At 46.0% G+C, this 21,037-nt stretch overlaps 1 protein-coding gene across 1 annotated transcript in view; it reads left to right on the forward strand.

Moving 5' to 3' along the window:
• The first annotated feature begins 6,242 nt into the window (after positions 1-6,242).
• TESPA1 (thymocyte expressed, positive selection associated 1) overlaps positions 6,243-21,037 on the forward strand; it is a 106,662-nt gene continuing 91,867 nt past the window's right edge. Inside the window, exon 1 of the mRNA XM_030195470.1 lies at positions 6,243-6,338. The gene's annotated coding sequence lies outside the window, so the exon portion shown is untranslated. The remainder of the gene's footprint in view (positions 6,339-21,037) is intronic.

Here is a 21,037-nt window from a genome sequence, read left to right on the forward strand (position 1 = left end):
CTGTTTCCAACAGTGGCCAATCCAGGTCACAAATACCCGGCAAGATCCCAAAAATGTACAAAACATTTTATACTGCTTATCCCAGAAATAGTGGATTTTCCCCAAGTTCATTTAATAACGGTCTATGGACTTTTCCTTTAGGACGCCGTCCAAACCTTTCTAAACTCCGCTAACCTAACCGCCTTTACCACATTCTCTGGCAATGAATTCCAGAGTTTAATTACATGTTGAGTGAAGAAACATTTTCTCCGATTCGTTTTAAATTTACTACATTGTAGCTTCATCACATGCCCCCTAGTCCTAGTATTTTTGGAAAGCGTGAACAGACGTTTCACATCTACCCGTTCAACTCCACTCATTATTCACTACCTGTTCAACTCCACTCATTATTTTATAGACCTCTATCATATCTCCCCTCAGCCGCCTTTTCTCCAAACTGAAGAGCCCTAGCCGCTTTAGCCTTTCCCTGAGTTGTGCCACCGCCGCCACCAGGTACCTTTGCTGGCGGGGTTCCCCAACCCCCAGCCAGCTGAAGTCCTCTCCAGCCGTGTTCACTGATCTGTTTCTGTGAGTCTTGACTCACAGAAACAGATCAGCGAATGCGCCGGAGACTGGTGCTGAAGAGGACTTCGGCTGGCGGAGGTTGGGGACCCCTGCCAGCAAAGGTACCTAGCGGGGTCGGCGGTGGCAGCAGAGGTGGTGGGGGGTCAGAAGTGGTGACGGAGGTGGGGGGTCAAAAGTGGCGGAGAAGGGGCAGTGGGGGGGGGGGCAAAAGTGCCCCTCGCCTCAGGCTTTGGACCTCCCTCCCGCCGAGGTCTGGCTACGGCCCTGCTGCAGAGAAAGGTTGACCTCGTCAAAAATCCTCAAGGAGAGCCAAAGTACTTCAATTAAGGCACGGGAACCCCTGAGAGGTCATTTGTCTCTTAGATTGTAAGCTCTTTGAGCAGGGACCGTCCCTCTATGTTAAATTGTACAGCGCTGCATAACCCTAGTAGCGCTTTAGAAATGTTAAGTAGTAGTAGTAGTAGTATCTGCACCTCTCAACACATCATGTGATCTCCTTAAAAAGATACTTTATATTCTTGATTGCACATGTTTTGCACATTTTTTGCATCACTCGATGTGACAGGTTCCTTTGACTCCTGGCGCAGGCACACATGCTGAAACACAGCCGTGTCGAGTCTGACACTTGTTGATATTATTAAAGGTACCACACTACATCCTTGGAATTCTCATCTTTTGTTGCTTCACTTCTTCTGGTTTGCTGCTAATATTCATGCCTACATTTAGGTGCGCCAATGCTCTTTACGCTAGTATTCTCTAAGAACACATACAGTATGTGCAAGCATTCAGATAGAATAAGCTCACTGCCCGTGGAAATATGTCGCCTAAATGTTGATACCCTGCCATAGAATTGCCCTACCCCCTCCAGTGCTGCCACTCCTTAACCCTGCTGGGTTTGCTCTTAGTGATTCAGATTTATAAACGTTTTGAGGGCACTGGCACAAAATATTAAATGCTGCTATTTTCTTGTCCAAACAATACTAGATCTTCAAGAGCAAATGAATCTCTTATATATTTTCCCTCATTGAAAGGAGTACGTTATAAAAGGTTACTAGAGTGTTCTATTGGTTATCAAGCTGTTTTAGTCTGGAACTCTTTACCCAAGGACTTCAAAATCTTGAGTTCTTACTCCTTTCTTGTCATTCCAAATTTTGTTTGTAACTCCCAAATAATTATCTGGCAAGAATTATTATGTAGTCCACTTTGTGCCTTCCAGGAGTTAGCAAAAAGTAAATGTTGGGTTGGATTAGATTAGATTAGCTGTGAATTTCATTTTCTTTGCTGTAAATCGTACTGTGAAATAGCGACTGAACCATCATAGTTGCTATGTATAGTGACACCTAGTGGCTGAATCATATAGAGGACTGTTTATGAAGCTGTGTTAAGCAGCTAGCATATTACTGTGAGTTAGATGTTGGCAGGCACCCGTGCTAATGGCTAACACATGTTAAAACTTCCAGCACAGCAAAACCCCGGGGGTAGTGGTTTAAGGTGGAAGGACCGGTACATGGTGGTAGTAGAGGCAGAGCAAAAGAGTGTCTGACACTAGTGACTGTTAATACAATCAATCAGTACCATGTGCTAACTGTCACAACTGCTGATAACGGGGCTGTACTTAGTACCATCCAAAGAGAAAGTTCAGCCTGCTATCAGCAGTCTGGTAGCATGAACATAGTTGGAAGAAGTGCTGCAGTGGCAAGTATAACCTTTCCCACAACACTTCCCTCTAAGCCAAGTGGGAGTCCTCCACCTACAGTCCTGCCAGGTGTGTGTGGGGGGGGGGGGGGGGGGGGGGGCTGTCCTTAGTGATTGAAAGCACAATATTGAAGCACCACTTCCCACTGGCAGCAATATATTTGGAGGACTCCCACACAGCTTAGCGGGAACAATGCTCCCTAACATCTCAACCCTGTTCTGATCCCCCAAGTGTCAATATGCCCCTGAGATCCCTCCCCCTTTCTGATCCCCCTCAAGTTTCAAACTCTCCCATCATTCCCCCATTCTGATCCCTCCTCAATTGTCAAACCCCATTCCTCATTTGAACCCCACTATCCAACAAAAACCCTCACCCCGAACACAAACCCCAACCTTCCCTCATCTCTCTCTATGGGTGGCCAGGTGATAAGCTAGAGGGGTTCCAGAGGTTATAAAAGTGAGTATTTTTAGAGGGAAAGTGTTTTTCTGTTATCCCTCTTTCTGCCAAGCTAACAGCTAGGAGTCCTTTCTGGAGTCAGTGGAGTTGGGTGCTGGATATGGCTCATACAGAAAAAAAGATGGGAGTGTGAGTGCTACCCATGCCCCAAAGAAAATAACAGAGGGGAATTTGTAGGAGTTGCTTCTGGGTGTTCGGGTGGGGTGGAGAAAGGGGGCACAACTGACGGTTTGCCTAGAGTATCAGATACTCTTGGGCCAGCACTACCTGTGAGTCAGGGGCGTAGCCAGACACCCAATTTTGGGTGGGCCTGGGCCCAAGATGGGTGGGCAGAAGAATTCCGCCTTGTCCCACAAGTGATTTGGTCCCTCCCTCTCTCGCCTACATACCATATGGTCTCTCAAACATCCCCCCCCCTCCCGCATATCTTTTAAATAGCAGATTTTCACTGGCAGCGAGCAGCAACTAAGACATACTGCTCATGTTGGCCCCACAGCATGTATCAGTCGCTGCTCGCTGCAGGCGAAGATCTGCTATTTACAAGGTATGCAGGAGGGACAGTTGTTGGGAGTTTTCAGCCAGTGGGGCTTGGGAATCCCTGCCAGCCACATCTTAGGTGTGCTGTTACTGGGTGGGCCTGATCCCAAAGTGGGTGGGCTGGGGCCCACCTTTGGATACGCCACTGTCTGTGAGTAGTGTAAAGCTGCATGGGAAGTAGCACCAGTAGGGAAGCTGAGGGTACCAGCACTCTGTGGATGAAGGCTAAGAGAGAAGAGGATCTTGTCTATAAAGGGACAGCTGCTAAGCTTGGGTCTTAAGGAAACAGATCCACTGCTGAGTGAGAGAATGAGTAGAATGCAAATTATCCTTCTAGACATGATAAAAGACTGTAGTAGGAAGAGAGGAGGAGGATGAGGAGGATGAAAAGTTCAGTCAGGGTTTCAGCATTTTTGTACTTTCCTTTGCCATATGCTTGTCTCCCACGCGAAGGTCTGGGTCTTAACAGATGACTTTGTTCCTGTCCTTTTTCTAATCACCCGGTAAATTAAATTTTCAATTAAACTGTAGTTAATTTGTGAAAGAGAATGGGGAGACAGAAAAGAGTGAAGAGATGAAAAATCAAATCCTAATGAAGGGCCTTGGAAAGTAATTCTCCCTGCCCCTCAAGGCCTACCACAAAATAAACCATCTGTAGCCCTCAGAGCTGCCACAAACCAGGGGTCTTGTACATATTATGCTGCTCTCGTCCTTTTATTATCCCTTTAACATAGGCAGCCCTGACCAGGCCCAGCCCTGGCAACCCTGCTTGCCATTTCCTATACTCTACTCCCCCACCTGCCTTCCTTTCAAGGAGCTGTCTGTTAAGGGGCCACTAACTGGCCAAGCTACAGACAACTTGGCCCCAGCTTTATTGCATACATAAATGTTTAACATTACAACTCATGGCAAACAGGGTACAAGAGCCAAACTTAACGCCAAAATAGTGGAAGCAATAACATCCCTCAGCCCGCTGTCTTACAAGCAAGACTATTTCTTAAGCACACTTACAGGACTCCCCGCCATGCAGCAAGAGTTCCAATCCTAGGCATAGCTATCCCAGCTTCATCTGTTATCCCAGCTGTGCCAAACCATCAACACACATAGGGCTAGATTCAGTATATGGCATCAAAAAATCAGTGCTAAATGATATTCTATAAAGGGCTTCTAAAGATGGCGCTGTTTATAGCATAGCACGTAACTTCGGAATCCGCACCCAACTGTGGGCACAAGGATTTACACCAACTGAAACAGGTGTAAATCCCAATGCACAAATTGGGCACAGATCCCTCAAATTCTATATTTGCACGCATTTTAGGGAACCCGTCTGACTCGTCCATGTCTCTCCCATCATTATGTCCTCTTTTCAGATCCACGCAGAAACAATTAGGTGCTATTTTATAACTGGATGCTGTTTCTGGCCCATTTCGGCACCTGGCTTCCGTTATGCTTTTCCATGCTGAAAAATTGGCGTAGATATAGCTCATAATGTTAGGCACCATATTTAGAATTCCCTAAATAATCCATATCACATCAATAATCCAGGCTTAGATACTCCTGCCAAACACTCAGCTGCGACATTATACACAAACAAAGTCATAAAATTATTGAGCGGGTGGGTGGTGTCATTGAGACAAGACTTTAAGCCCCTCCTGCAAGCACCATCCTCTCAATGCGGTGCCCAGGCTGAGGCAGGAACAATTTCCCTGCCCCGAGTTGCCCAATGACCTCATATTAGTCAAGTTTGGGTTATCCTGGGTGCACAGCACCATATTATAGCCAATTCTGTGCACCGGCAGCCACTCTACCTTTTCATTTATCAGAGTACCGAGTTCTTCACAGCTCTTGCGTTCATACACCTTTCGGATTACAAGGGAATACACAGTCTGCATGGAGACTCACCCAACTGGAGGTTTCAGAGGTGTGCTGCCCTCGGACACTATTTACTCTGTTGTTTGATCGTGGTGATTTGATTTTGCTCTTTGATGTGCTGGAATCTTTCCTATGATTTATGGATTTCCTTTCCTACTATTTGTGTTGTTTGTAAACCGCTTTGACCTTACCAATGTAAAAGCGATATGTTAAGTAATGCAATAAAGGTAGTCATGCAGTTCTGTAGAACTGATATTACTTGTTCCAGTTTAAAACACAGTATTGTCGGTTTCTTTAGGTCAAAGCATAAATAGTCACATGGCCTTCCTGGACTTCATCCTGTAGATGTTGCAGATTGCAAACTGAAGAATCCTGCTTCTGCAGCAGGATGGAAGAAGTTTAAAGCTTCAAAGGCTTCCTTCTGATTCCTCTGGCATAATGATAAGCTAGGGAGCTTCCTTTCTCCAAAATTAAATTAGTTTTGCATGTCTTCCAGGGTAAGGCTTGCACTACCTCCTTCCTCTTCACTGGAGAGCATGGTGGAGGCTGCAGGAAAGCCGCCATGTCCCTTCATCCCTTGGGCCCAATTCAAGAACCAGCTTTCACTGGAGTTGGGCAAAGCTGTCCAATAGGCTAAAAATGCCTTAAAGGAAATGCCCAAAAGGAAAAACATACTCTAATCAGGACAAAACCAAAGGAAAGAAAAGAGGAAAGGGTGTGACTATGTTTCAAATACAAACAGAAAAGCCTCACTTCCTGGCTCAGCCACAAAAAATTGATCCTTGTTTTTTTCACACACAAGAAAAGAAAGTCTCACTCACAACCACATACACAAACACAGCCTCCCCATGTCTCTCTCACACACATTTTGGCAGTTTGTACTGACTGTAAAGAATGTCTTTGGAAACAGTGTGTACTCCATGGACTATACCTTTCCAATGTTTTTAATGTCACTTTCTGAGTTCAGGCTGAGGATGTGGGTGACCAGTTTGAGGTTTTCTTTTCTATTTCCCCTGACTTCGGAAAAAAAAAAACAACCCTGAAGAATAAAGCGCATTCTACTTCCTCTTTCTTCACTGATGTCACAACGAGGACAGGGCAGAGACAAGAGCGAGGATTCAGGGACCTTGTCAGGAGGAAGACTGGCTAGGGTCAAGGGATGGTTGTGCTCTGAGCAGGGGTCAGTGGGCCCTGGAGACCCCACCTGTATGTGGTGAGTTCTTGTACTCGCTGTGTTTCCCTTGTACTGTCGCAGACCCTTGGGCACTTTCATCTCATTGCTTTTAGATTCTAATTCTTGTGGTTTAGGATTGTCACGATGTGCATGGGTTGGGGCGAGAGAAGCTGTTGAGTGAATACCAGGGTGGCAAGGAAGGAGGGGGAGGTTAGGTACTGCTTACTTCAGGGTACCTTTGGAGAGTATGGGAGACAGAAGCTATGAAAGAGGTGGGATGACAATGTAGTTACATGGAGGAAAGCAAAGAGCAAAGTGGGTGTATCCAAAGTGAACTCAAAACAGTTTATGAAATAAACGGTGCATTTTTAATAATATTCTAGAAAATAGGGTTTAAGTGTCTGGGTGGTGGAAATATTTCTAAAGTTCCTGAGGACAGGAAGGATTTTTGAGTGTTTGGGTGTTAGAAGGGATTATTAGGATTTGGGTGTAATTGGAGAGGGAGTTGAAAAAGGAGTTAGGAGTTGTATGTATTTCTGAGAGGAAAAGAATGGTTGTCAGCAGTGGTATAGCTAGAAATGAATGGGCCTCTGGTGAACACTTAAGATGGCCCCCCAATAATATCATGTTGCCCAAGATAGTGGGGGGGGGGGGCAGGGGTTCCCCCTTAGAACTCTAGTCAGAGTGAGGGAGTGTGGAGGTATAAATGGTAATTAAGGGGTGTCTGGAGTAAGGTATATGTGTGGGTGTTTGAGGCTGGGGCTGGGGGTAGGGTGAGGGGTACATGAGGTTCATACCAGGGTAGTAAGGGTGTGTGTGTCATGTCTGCTGTGAGTGAGATTCTGAAATGGAGCATGGGGCTTGTATATGTTCAGAATGCAGCAGGGTTGTGATGTGTGAGATTATGTTTACATGGGGAGGCACCGGTAGGTAGGGGTGTCAGGAAGGAATGATTGTGTGTGTGTGTGAGGAATTAAGGAGAAGGGTGTTAAGTGCACAGTGGGGGTGTGAGTAGGGTGGTCTAGTCTAGGGATATGATCTGGGGCAGTGGCAAAGGGGGATGTCTAAAGTATGTGTCCAGGGCTGATGTCAGGGGTGCAAGTAGAAATTTACAGAACAGCCTCGCTCTCATCCCTCTATAGCAGATAAAAATTATGAGCCTGGGGAACTGGGAGCCAGGGGCGTAGCCAGACACCCAATTTTGGGTGGGCCTGGGCCCAAGATCGGTGGGCAGAAGAACCCCACACAGTCCTACAGGTGATTTGGTCTCTCCTTCTCTTGCCTGCATGCCATATGGTCTCAAACATCCCCCCTCTCTCGCATACCGTTTAAATAGCAGATTTTCACTGGCAGTGAGAAGCAACTAATACACACTGGTCATGTTGGCCCTACAGCCTTCCCACTGCTGCAACTTCCTGTTTCCGCATAGGCAGGAATACGTAAGAGAAAAGGTTATGGGGCCAGTATGAGCAGTATGTATCAGTCGCTGCTTGCTACAGGTATTTACAAGGTATGCAGGAGGGACAGTTGCTGGGAATTTTCAGCTAGTGGGGCTTCGGAATCCCTGCCAACCACATCATAGATGTGCTGCTACTGGGAAGGGCCTGAGTCCAAAGTGGGTGGGCCTAGGCCCACCCAGGCCCACCCTTGGCTATGCCACTGCTGGGAGCAGGTGAGCACAGCAGGCATCATACTTTGTGTTAACATGCTTCCTTGCATTGGTGTGTCAGAAGGGGGTGACTCCACTACACTGTCCTAAAAAAAAAAGCTGATGTGGTTCTGCACAGATATCTGCGGCAGTCTGGTGCCCATCTTGCACTGCCAGATCAGTGTGAGAATATAGCAGTGTTGCCAATTTCTTTTCTTTTTTTCCTTTTTCCACTTTGCTACCTATGACTATGAGCCACTGCTCCCTTCCTTTCTTGCTTTGGAATTCACCTACCAAGGAAAGGGAATGTGGGGCAAATGCAGCGCTCTGCTTATGGTTCTGGAGGTCCTATGTCTTCTCATCTCCTGATTCTGCTGAGTAGCAGGAGAAGCACTTAGGTGCCTCTTCTTCCGCTATTGCAGAGCCATGTCTTACTTCCTAAGCACTTCTCCCACTCCCCAGCAGCATCGAGGGATTGAAAGACGGGATCAGAGACAGTGCAGCGATGCTGACCTTCTAGCACACCACCACCTCCCAGTAGTAGACAACCAAACCAGCAGGTGGCCCCTGGCTCTTTACCAGGTTCGCCACTGGGTGTCAGCACTGTCAGGTTGAGTGAGGGTATGTTTGGAGGGGTGGGAAGGGTTCTATTGAATTGTACATGTTTGGGAAGGAGGTAGCTAGTAATGTCAACATGTGTGTGTTTGGGATTCAAAATGGCCGCCGAGAGTTGAACTCTCGCGAGGCCACTTCAACTCTCGGTGGCCATTTTGAATCTCCAGCCAGACCGAGGAGGATGCAGCAGGCAAGGACAGGCAGCGCTCCGGGCAGGAAAGAGGGGGCTCTTTCCTGCCCCGAAGAGAAGACCCTACTAGACCACCAGGGCTAGATAGTAAGTGAGGGGGGGAATATGTGAGGGGGGGGGAACCATGTGACGGGGGGCGGGGAATAGAGGGGCGGAACGAGGACCCGAAGGGGGCGGGGTATGAGGCGTGGTGGGGGCGGGGTAGGGGGCGTGACATGTGTCCTCTTTTTCAGAGGACACAAAATGGTAACCCTATGTTTGGAGCTGGGACAAAGATTCAAGGTTTATGCTCTCATGGAAGGAAAGATTGAGAGGGATTTCTGTGTTTGGGGATAGGGTGGGAAAAGGAGTCAGGGATTACTCATGGACATGGATACAGTGAAAAGGGGTGTCATGGGTTATATATCAGTTACTTAGGGGTCTGCTGATGTCCCTTTCTCAGGTAACAGCCTTCCATCAGAAAAGGGGGAAATTTTCATGTGCTTCAGTAAAGCCAGATGCTTATACAATACAAGGTGCATTTGCCTTTTGTGAGAAGTGAGGCCTGCTGCATTGCTGTTAGTTCTGGAAACAGGAATCACCCATGTAAATTCTACAGCATCCCTGCTTGAGTTTTGTTTTCCTTTCAGTATAGCCCCCCCTTGCTGTAAGGCTCCCTCTATTTAGTGTGCCAGCTGCTCCTAGGGTTTGTTTGTTTTTTTCCCCATTTTGCTCACACCTTTTTCAGTAGTAGCTCAAGGTAAGTTACATTCAAGTACACTGGATATTTATCTGTCCCAGGAGAGCTCACAATCTAAGCTTGTACCTGAGGCAATGGAGGGTTAAGTGACTTGCCCAAGATCACAAGGAGCAGCAGTGGGGTTTGAACCAGCCACCTCTGGATTGCAAGACTGGTGCGCTAACCATTAGGCCACTCCTCCACTCCAGATCCTTTGCTGTTTTGATTTGAAAGGGTTGGGGATATAGGGAGAAGGGACGTGAGGAAAGCTGAACAAGGATATTGATCCTAATCACATAACAGCAAAATAAGCATCAGGGAATGCTGGAGTCAATTTCCAAATGGTGTTATATGTTTACCAGTGGCCAGTAAAGTATAACTTCACTACCTGTAGATTTTTAGAGCCTATAGGGATAAAGCCAGGGTGACAATTCATCTAAGTGCCCTGGCACAATCTATATAGTGAGTGGCCAGAGTTAGAGTGGATTGAGGGTGGCAGCCTGAAACTATTCATATAGTGGGGGATATTTATCCACTCTATGGGGGTAATTTAATAAAGCCTTTTCCACACATATGTGGCAATGTGTGTGTGTAAAATAGCTCTTATAGCACTAGGCATAAAAATGCGCATGAAGGCGTGTATATTGGGGTGCGGTCTGGGTGGAGCATCAGCGCAGTTCACAAGTACACATGTTTATTATAAAATATGCTAATCCATAGGTGCTAGCTCTGTGGGTGCTGTGGGTGCCTGAACACCCCCAGTATTCTTCCCTATAAGCCTGTAGATTCGGGGCAGCAAAGTCCATGCTGCAGAGCTATGGGATGAAAGTGCTTCTGTATCAAAGCTACTGCCTCGCTTCCCCCTGCAGCCTGTGGCTGGCTGTGTCCAAGGAGGTTTGATAACAGCATGATGTCACAAGGTTTTAATTCTCCCCAATGCAGCCGCTACCATCTTGGTGCACCCAAAACAATGAAATTGATAGGGCGACAACTACTGACTTCAGCCCACATAATGGGCCAGATAGGCTCATGCCATCTCCTGTTATCAAATCTCCTTGGCTGTGTGTGTGTCCAATAGACTGCAGGGGTAGGGTTACCATATGGCTCCAGAAAAAGGAGGACGGATTGAGCCAGCTGGGTTTTACTTCCATTGCTTTCCAAGCAATAGAAGTAAAACCCGGCTGGCTCAATTACTTCCATTGAAAGCAATGGAAGTAAAACCTAGCTGGCTCAATCCATCCTCCTTTTTCTGGAGCCATATGGTAACCCTATGCAGGGGGGAAGAGGGAATTGCTATAGTTTAGGATAGAAGCATTTCCTGCCAGCAACTAACAGCTCCTTGTGACTCTGGGCAAGCCACTTAACCCTCCATTGCCCCATGTAAGCCGCATTGAGCCTGCCATGAGTGGGAAAGCGTGGGGTACAAATGTAACAAAAAAAAATAGGGAGGGGAAGTGTAGGGTTACCAAACATCCCTCATTTGGGGGGATTGTCCCTGATTTCAGGTCTCTGTCTCCGACGATTCCTTGGTTGGCAACCATCTGTCCCTGATTTTAGCAATGGGGACAGAGGTGTCACACTGTGCATATCCCCACCCGCCTCTCTTCATGCCACCTCCCACTGCCAGTGTCAGCCCCTCCCCTCAGACCTCTCTTTATGGCTTCTGGCCCCTTCCCTCTGGTGGCAGCGTAGTAGTATGGCACTACGATGCAGTAGTTCTCCTCAACCATGCTGTGCGTCTCAGCTGGGTCCTGCCCCTTCTGACATGCAATGGGGGTGGGACCTGGCCAAGATGCACAGCATGGTTGAAGACAGCCTCTTCATAGAAGCACTGTACTTCTGTGCTGTCACCAGAGGGAAGGAGCCAGGAGTCGTAAAGGGAGGTTTGAGGGGAGGTGGGGGAGAAGAAAGAATTGGATGCATTAGATGCTGGGCCAGAAGGGGGAAGAGACAGATGGAGTTGGCTGGACTGGAAGCAAGAGAGTGAGAGAAGGAGAATTGATTGGACTGGAAGGGGGAAGAGAGAGGTGGAGATGGCTAGACTGGAAAGGCTGGGGAAGGAGAGAGAGAGAGAGAGAGAGAGAGAGAGATGTGGAGATAGGTAGACTGGAAAGGGTAGGGGAGAAGAGAGAGAGGGAGAGGTGTAATTGGCTAGACTGAAAGAGGGGAGGAGAAAGAGGTGAAAATTATCATTTTCTGTTGCAAAATTGCCATGGGAAGATTTTGCCCCACCTCACCCCACCTTGTCATGCCCCATCCATCTGACCTATCCCAATCCCATCCATGTGTCCCAGATTTGCAAGCCAAAACTCTGGTTCAATAGACAGACACTGATCAAAGGAAGAGACAATTTCAAAACTTTATTGGCATGACAATTTTACATATTTTGCCAAAGTAATACCTTTAGCAATTACGGTAAACAAAAAAAAAAAAACTAGGATATCAATGAAGGAGACTGAAAGGAGATAGTAGCTGGAAGGGAGAATGTAGCTGTGAAGAGCTTGAGGTGACAGAAAGAAACTATAAGGGGAAAAGAGGCTATGTAATGGGGGGCAGAGGTTGGGAGTAGAGCTGTGTGAGAGGTGTAGAAACAGACTGTGAGGGTGAGAGGAACTTGGGGAGAGAACTTAGGCAGTGTGTGGGAATATTGCTGAGAGAAGACATAATCTAGGGTTAAGACAGAAAAGGCCTACAAAGAGAACCCATAGCCTTACAAAACTACCTCACCAACTCACCCAACTAGTACAGTTGGGCACTGCGTAACCCTAGTAGCGCTCTAGAAATGTCAAGTAGTAGTAGTAGTACAGTACACCTTATATCATGCCTAACACCTTCCTTCTCTCCTCCCTCACCAATCTTTGTACATTACTAAATGTATCTAATACCATGGAATAACTATGTCATAACCAAACTCTGTAATGTGGGATACAAATGCAATAAATAAAAATAAATAAATAAAAAGCAGGCACCCTTAGCAACACAAGCTGCAGACAGAAGAGAAGCTGAAAGACAAGGAGAATAGTTATGTGGGATTTTTGAAATGACAGGCTGAAGGAAAGAGGGATTATGATGAAGAGACATGAAGGCAATAAAAGTAGCAGGAGGGAGTAAGACTAGAAGCAACTGAGGTAAGAGAAGCTATAGAGAGAGACTATGAAGAGATAAACTCACAAGAGGAAAGAGAAATTGTGATGACATAGGACAAAGACTGGAAGAGCTTAAAAGAAGGAACGTAAGGACAGAGAGAGAACCAAGAGCAAGTAGAGACAGAGGACTGAATTAAACTATAGACACAACATTTGGAAAATTGTTTAAGGGTTTAGTAAAGATACTTGTACTAGTTGGGTTGGGTCAAGGGTTGGCAGTAGCTATATTTTGCCTTTCTCCTCTAGCCCTGCAGTTGCCAGGATTAATATGTTATTTTACTGACAAGAAACAAAAGAGAAGGAGGGAATTGTGCCAGTGGAGTGGAAAGGGTGGAGGTGAATCAGTTTTTCTCTCATTCAAAAAGTACAAGAACCAGGGGACACTCAATAAAATTGCTTGGAAATACTTTTAAAACAAATAGTAGGAAATATTTTTTCACTCAAAGAATAGTTAAGTTCTGGAACTCATTGTCGGAAGATGTGGTAACGGCGGTTAGTGCATCTGGGTTTAAAAAAAGGTTTGGACATGTTCCTGGAAGAAAAGACCATAGCCTGTTATTGAGATGGACATGGGGGAAGCCACTGCTTGCTCTGGGATTGGTAGCATGGAATGATGCTACTAATTGTGTTTTTGCCAGGTACTTGTGACTGGATTGGTCACTGTTGGTAGCAGGATACTGGGCTGGATAGCCTATTGCTCTGACCCAGTATGGCTGTTCTTATGTGATGCCATAGTGTGAAAAATCTCTTAAGAAGTGTTCCTCTGTGGCATTTCTGTAACAGAGACCTCTAGTCAAGTCTCAAACTGAAAGGGAATGGAAATGAATACCATATTTCCTGTTTTAATTATTCCCCATATTTCATCTTTTATATATATATAAAAGGGGTCTTGGTGAAAAAGAAAAGAAAATGCAGCGTTATATTTAACCGATGAAGTCTTCAAACTTTCAACTACGAGGGAGAGTGCAAGTAGTTATGTGCCAGTATGTGACTGAATTAAGAGGGTGAAAATTACGAAGGATTTAGAAGATATACGATTTTGGAGTAAATTATTTTGTGGACAATTTTGCTTATTAAGTGGAGTAACAGTGGACTCATCTTTTCACAATGGAAAGTTGTTGATATCGGAATGATACAAGGTTGTGAACAACTTTAAAGTGATTGAGTTTGTGGAAATTTAAGCACTGGATTTGTGAACTATTATATCGAGTGCATATCAGCTGGTACGGTTTACCACTGTTGGACTTAATTGGCAAATTTGCAAAAAAAGTATAAAAAACATATATGTGTATTACAGTACTTGAATAATGTGATGCATAAGTTATGTATGTAAGAGTGAAGAATGAATGGTTAGTTGTGGGTTTTTATAAAATATGAACAATAATAAGAATTTGTAATAATATGTAATAATGAAATAAAGATTTATAAATAATAATAGTTGTATTAGAATTTGCTTGTATGCTTAGTTACAACTATTTGAAGCTATTATACCTTAAATAGATTTTTGTTTTATATATATATATATATATATTTTTTTTTATTGTCAGCCGCTCCTCCCGGCTGCGTAATTGTCTCTCTCACTTATCCATGCTGTCTGCTTCCGACTCCACACTCGTCCATGCAGTTCGCTCTCACTGCCACACAGTTCCGCTAGCACGGCGATGCCACACAGTTCAGCTGGCCGGTCTTTTAAACAAAGTTCAGCTAGTTAGACTTTAAACACAGTTCTGCTAGCCAGGCTTCAAACCCAGTTCGGCTAGCCCAGCCTTCCCACAAAGTTCAGCTAGTCAGGCTTTAAACACAGTTCTGCTAGCCAGGCTTCAAACACAGCTCGGCTAGCCAGACTTCCCACAAAGTTCTGCTAGCCAGGCTTCAAACACAGCTCGGCTAGCCAGGCTTCCCACAAAGTTCAGCTAGTCAGGCTTTAAACACAGTTCTGCTAGCCAGGCTTCCCAACAACGCCCTTTTCAGCAAGGCCTCAAAACCGTTCAGCTTAGCTAGGCTTTTTTCCCCAGCACAGCTTAGCCAGGCTTTTAAAGATCCACCACCCTCACTTGTCAACACTTTACCTCTTGACAACCACCCGCCGGATCTCTCCTGACTATTACTCTTTTCTGATACTTTTGGGCTCCTCTAGAAGTCACTCTTCTTCTCCAGCCACTTCCTCTCCCACCTCCATTTCCTCTTCCACACCTTCTCCTCCTACCTGCTCCAACTCCTCCCATTCCATCCCCCCATTCTCCACCCCCTCCCTCAGGTGTTCCACCCTCCTCAGCTGATTCCATCTCCCAATCAGCCCCCTCTCCTTTCCTCTCATGTGGCTCAGGTACTTGTTTGTCCTCCTCTCTCCTATTCTTCCAGGCAGTCTGAAATCTGTGTTCTCTACGCTCCTGCCTCCGCCCCTTCCGCAATGCATTCTGGGATCTGTAGTTTTTCCACTCTGGCTTTTCTCTCTTCCCCCCTGCATTCTGGGCTCTGTGGCTTCTCTGATTCTCACATACCCCCCCTGCTCAAAATATTGCTAGTCCTTTCCCTTTTACCATTTTCTCCATCCATACTAGCAATCCTGGACAATACATCCACATGTTGCAATAACTTCCCCACCCGATGCTCAATATAATACTGAAAGGGCTGTAATGCCAAATACCACCTCATGAGTCTCGCATTATTGTTCTTCATTTGCCCTAACCATTTTAAAGGAGCGTGGTCAGTAATCAGTTTAAAAGGGCGTCCCTCCAAATAATACTGACACTCTTGAATAGCCCACTTAATGGCCAGACACTCCCTCTCAATGGTGGCATACCGAGTTTCATGAGGCAGCAGCTTCCGGCTTAAATATAAAATTGGGTGTTCCTCCCCCTCATGTACCTGGGATAATACAGCACCTAACCCCACACCTGAAGCATCTGTATGCAACACAAAAGGTTTCTCAAAGTCCACCGTTCTAAGCAGGGGTTCCTCACACAATGCTAACCGTAAAGCCGAAAAGGCTTTCTTCTCTCTCTCTCCCCATCTAAGCTGATTTGGTCTATTCCCTTTCAACATGTCTGTCAATGGAGCCGCCAGAGAGGCAAAGTGAGGAATGAACCTTCTGTAGTATCCTATTAACCCCAGAAACCCTCTCAAACCTTTCTTGGTGGTGGGCAAGAGAAATTGACAGATACTCTTCACCTTGTCACACAAGGGTCTCACCTGTCCATTCCCCACTTTATATCCAAGATACTTAACCTCCCTTTTTGCAAAATGACATTTTTGTGGATTCAGAGTTAGTCCTGCTTCCCTAAAAGACTGTAATACCTTCCTCAGCTGTACTAGATGAGTTTTCCAATCAGTACTATGAATGATAACATCATCTAAGTATGCAGCCGCATACTCCTGATGCAGCCTCAAAACCCTAGCCAGCAGACGCTGGCAGGATGCTGCCGCCGAATTCAATCCAAAAGGCATCCTCTTGAACTGAAACAGCCCAACCGGTGTACAAAACGCTGTCTTTTGTCGAGACTCCAATGAAAGGGGAATCTGCCAATATCCCTTTGTTAGATCTAAGGTAGACAAGAACTGCGCAGGCCCCAGCCTGTCTATCAGCTCCTCAATACGGGGCATAGGATAAGCATCAGGATGGGACAGGGCATTAACTTGACGAAAGTCAATACAAAAGCGCCAGGTCCCATCCGATTTCGGCACCAGCACCACCTGACTAGACCAGGGACTCCCTGACTCCTCTATCACCCCAAAATCCAGCATTTCCCTCACCTGCTTGATTATTTCCTGCTGTTTAACTGGTGATAACCTATACGGTTTCTGTCGCACCACCCTCCTTTTTTCTGTAATAACATTATGAGTTATCAGATGTGTCTCACCAGGGCAAGACGTAAGCACATCTTGAAATTCTCTCAAAAGAGTCTGAATCTGTTCCTTCTGTTGCTTCTCTAGCCCTTCCCCCACCACTGGCTCTTTGGGGCTAAAGATTTCTGAGATTTGAGGCCCTAAGTCTTCCTCCTCTTCCTCCCATACCTTCCCCACAAAGACCTTCCTCTCCATCCAAGGTTTCAACAAATTAACATGATAGGTTTGATTTTTCCCCCGTTCATTCCTCACTTCATATGTCACGGGCCCCAACTGCCTCTTCACTGTACAAGGTCCCCTCCATCTACTAGTAAATTTATGAGGACCATCCGGGATCCTGACCAGAACTTTATCCCCTTCTTCAAATGACCTTTCCTGAGTCCCTTTATCAAACCTCTCTTTCTGATACTCCTGGGCTCTCCTGAGATTTTCCCTAGATAACGCCCCTAATCTCTGTAACCGCCCCTCAGTGGCGTAGCCAGACCTGACATTTTGGGTGGGCCCAGAGCTAATATGGGTGGGCACTATATATATAAGTGAGAGTAGCATTTCTTGAGATACTCCTAAATAATGCCTTAAAGTACACTTGATGAAGGATTTCTAATAAACAGTCTGCTCAGTATCAATATAAACCACATACATACTCAAAGCCTATGTAGCAAACTTTAACACCACCAATTCTGAACACACAAATACTAATAACAGTACTTTTAAAAAGGCAGCAGTGAATATACACAACAGCATTACGCCTCTCACTGGAAAAGTCAAACTACTCAGACTGATATAGATCCCAACACAAACCTCATGCCAGAAGAATCACTTTGGTCACATGCAGAACACAGACCAACCCTCATCAATTGCCCAGCATCAGCTCTGTCCTTCTCTACCCCTCCATTCCTCCCTGTAGCCCGACATCAGTCCTACCCTTCCCTGCTCACCTCATCCTTTCTTATAACCTGGCATTAGCCCTACCCTTCCTTTCCTACCCCCCCCCCCCATCCATCCACATAGCCTGGCATCAGCCCTACCTTTCTCTACACTACCCCCCATCTATCCCTATAACCTGACATCAGCCCCACCCTACTCCTACCTCTCCCTGTAGCCTAGTGTCAGCCCTGTCCTACCCCCTACTCATCCCACCATTATGATGTTAAAAAAAAGCATTTACAAATTGTATTACCTGCAGTACTGGGATGGGCTGAGAAAGAAAGGGAGAAATCAAACTGGGGTATACAAGTAAAGTATAACATACCATGTAAAATGAGTTTATCTTGCTGGGCAGACTGGATGGACCCTACAGGTCTTTATCTGTCATCATTAACTATGTCACTTTATAACACCAGGCTTCCCAAAGGCAGATTACAGAAACAATTAAGATGAACAGTTAAGATCAAGAAATAGAATATTCTCACTGAAACTTGTAGATAAATGAGCACAAAATACAAAGATTATCACTGCTATTTCTACCAGCTATAATAATTTTTAAGCTGTTTTACTGATGTTCAATTTTTATTTTATATTTAACTCTAGATATAGGAAGGTTTCAAATAAATTAAAAAGCTGTTAAATAAGTAAAAAAAGAAAACAGAATCCCACCTCCACCTCTACAGGATGTGAAGAACACTAGTCTTGAACATTTTTATTTTGGTGGCCCTTGCCCCAGAGCCTCAAATAGGGCTAGACACTTTGGGCCCTGTTTACTAAACAGCATTATCATTTTTAACGCGCGTTAACCATGTATGTGCCTACAATATCCCTATAGCGAGCGCACTAAGTGTAGGTGCTCTAAAAACACAGCACCTTAGTAAACAGGCCCCTTTGTGAAATAACACAAACCTCTGCAAAAAGACACCCAAAACCTATACTGAAAACTTACCACATCATAACAGCCCTAACCCACTTATGAAAAGACGGTGATATAAATATTACAGTAGGACCTAGAGAAGAGTTTGCCTAGGTGGTCCTGGAGTACCCCCTTGCCGTTCAGGTTTTCAGGTTATCCGCAATGAATCTGCATGAAAAAGATTTGCATTTAATGGAGGCAGTATATACAAATCAGTCACGCATATTTATTGTGGATATCCTGAAAACCTGACTGGCAAGGGGGTACTCCAGAACTGCCCTAGAACACCACACTTACCACACCATAACAGACTGAACCCACCTATGAAAAGACAGTGCTATATATATTACACTAGGCTCTGGAGCACCAATATTGGGAAACTGTTGGGAAACTGGAACAAGCTGCACTGTTACACATTCCTACACAGACACTACATGCTAGCAGAATCCTTCACCTCAGTCACAGCTGCAGAACATGGACAGACCCTCATCTATATAACATAAGAGTAGCTATACCGGGTCAGACCAACAGTCCATCTAGCCCAGTATTCCTTTTCCAACAGTAGCCAACCCAGGTCACAAGCACCTGGCAGAAACACAAATTGTGACAACATTCCTTGCTACCAATCTAATACAGAATATGGAGCCACCAAAACAAAACAACAAAAATTGAAATAGAGACCCTCCCCCCAATCTGCCCAAGGAAGCCAGACTCTATAAACAGTGCAATAAATACTGGTAAAAAAAAGAGAAAGAAATGCAAAATAAAACATTTTTCTTAATGTACATTTTTGCAAAATAAAAATAGGAAAAAATGTACATTTTACAAAGCAGTTTCTCAGTCCCTACAAAGTATTAAATACAAATATTTTTTTCTACCTTTGTTGTCTGGGAATTTGGCTGGTCCCAGTCTTTTTTTTCCCCCTTGTTCCAGAAGTCAGCCTTACAAATTCTTTCCCAGGTTGGGCTTTCCATTTCTTCTCCTCTTGTAAGTGGGTAGTAGCGTCTCGTCCTTTAGTTCGTTGCCTTCAACCCCCCTCCCTGAGTCCAGCACTGTTTTCTGATTCCCCTCTCTCCCCCTCCCCGAGTCCAGCACCACTGTTTCCCCTCTCTCCTTCCATCCCCCACCCTCCCCCGAGTCCAGCACCGCTGTGTCTCCTCTCTCCTTCCATCCCCCCCCCCCCCGAGTCCAGCACCGCTGTTTCTCCTCTCTCCTTCCATCCCCCCCCCGAGTCCAGCACCGCTGTTTCTCCTCTCTCCTTCCATTCCCCTCCCCGAGTCCAGCGCCGCTTTCTGTGTCGTCGCCCCCCCCCCCCCCCCCCGCGGGGATCGTCAAACCTGCTTTGTTCTGTTCCTTCCCTCTACCGCGTCTCTACTCGCTCCTCCAGCTCGGGCACTTCCCGTTTGCGCGAGGGCGGGACTCGTGACGAAGGCAGAAGGATCCGTTGCCGGGCCAAATCAAGCAGTTTGTTGTTGCTGCTGCAGCGAGAGTGGTGTTGGGCTTGGAGACTCGGAGAGGGAAGGGAAGCGTTTTGTGGAACCGTAGGGTGGGAAGGGAAGGGAGAGGAGAAACTGCAAATTTAAAAAAAAAAAGTGCCGGCCCCGCCGATTCAAAATTGCATAGGCGCCGTTTTATTTAAAAATCCATTTAGGGGAGCGACCACTCCCCCTGCCCACCACCTGGCTACACCTAGCTACGCCGCCTACGACAGGGCAGAAGCAGAACTGAAAGGCTGTGCAGCTCTCTCACTGCAGCCTAACCGGCACCTAGAAGACAGCACCGGATTGGAGGAGCAGGACAAATTGGGCGGGCCTGAGCTGTGATTGGGTGGGCCTGGGCCCACCCAGGCCCACCCGTAGCTACGCCCCTGCCGCCCCTTTAAGTCATACAGATATGAGACCACTGTCTTATCTTCCTGCCCCGATGGAACCCACTGTTCTTTTACCATGTCAAGCACCCCCCTCGGAGCTCACCCATACATCAACTCAAAGGGCGAAACCCCAAGAGAGGACTGAACACATTCTCGGCTCACATATAGAGCAAACGGCAGTAGTTGGTCCCAATCTTCATAGTGAGAGCCTAATCCTTTCCTCAACAAGGTCTTCAAGGTTTTATTAAACCTTTCCACTAGCCCATTAGTTTGGGGATGGTATGCCGAGGTGTTAATATGAACAATACCAAAAGCTTCCCATACTTGGGTAAGTGTGCCCGACCTGAAATTCGTTCCTCGGTCAGTGAATACCTCCCTAGGAAACCCCACCTCACAAAACAGCCTAATAAGCTCTGCTGCAATAACCTTGGCTGATAGGGTACGCAGAGGCACTGCCCATGGGAACGGCGTAGCCATATCCATGATCACCAGAATATACATAAACCCCCTTGTGGACCTAATAAGTGGGCCTATAATATCCATAGCAATTCGCCCTAATGGAACCCCAATCCGAGGAAGCGGATGTAAGGGTACTGGCCCTGGCCCTCTTTCCGCCACCTTCTGACATAACCCACAGGAATCACAGTAAGCCTCCACCTCCTTATACACCCCAGGCCAATAAAACCGACCTAGCAGTTGTTTTAAGGTGTTCTGAGTCCCTTTATGTCCTCCCAATGGGTGATCATGGGCTACTCGTATTATCACCTCCCAAAACCCACGAGGGACTAATAACTGCTTCACCAACGGCTCCCCTTCTCTGGCTTTTGTTACCCTAAACAATAAGCCCTTCTCAATAATAAAA

This window comes from Microcaecilia unicolor, chromosome 3 (genome assembly GCF_901765095.1).
Source record: "Microcaecilia unicolor chromosome 3, aMicUni1.1, whole genome shotgun sequence".
NCBI lineage: Eukaryota > Metazoa > Chordata > Amphibia > Gymnophiona > Siphonopidae > Microcaecilia > Microcaecilia unicolor.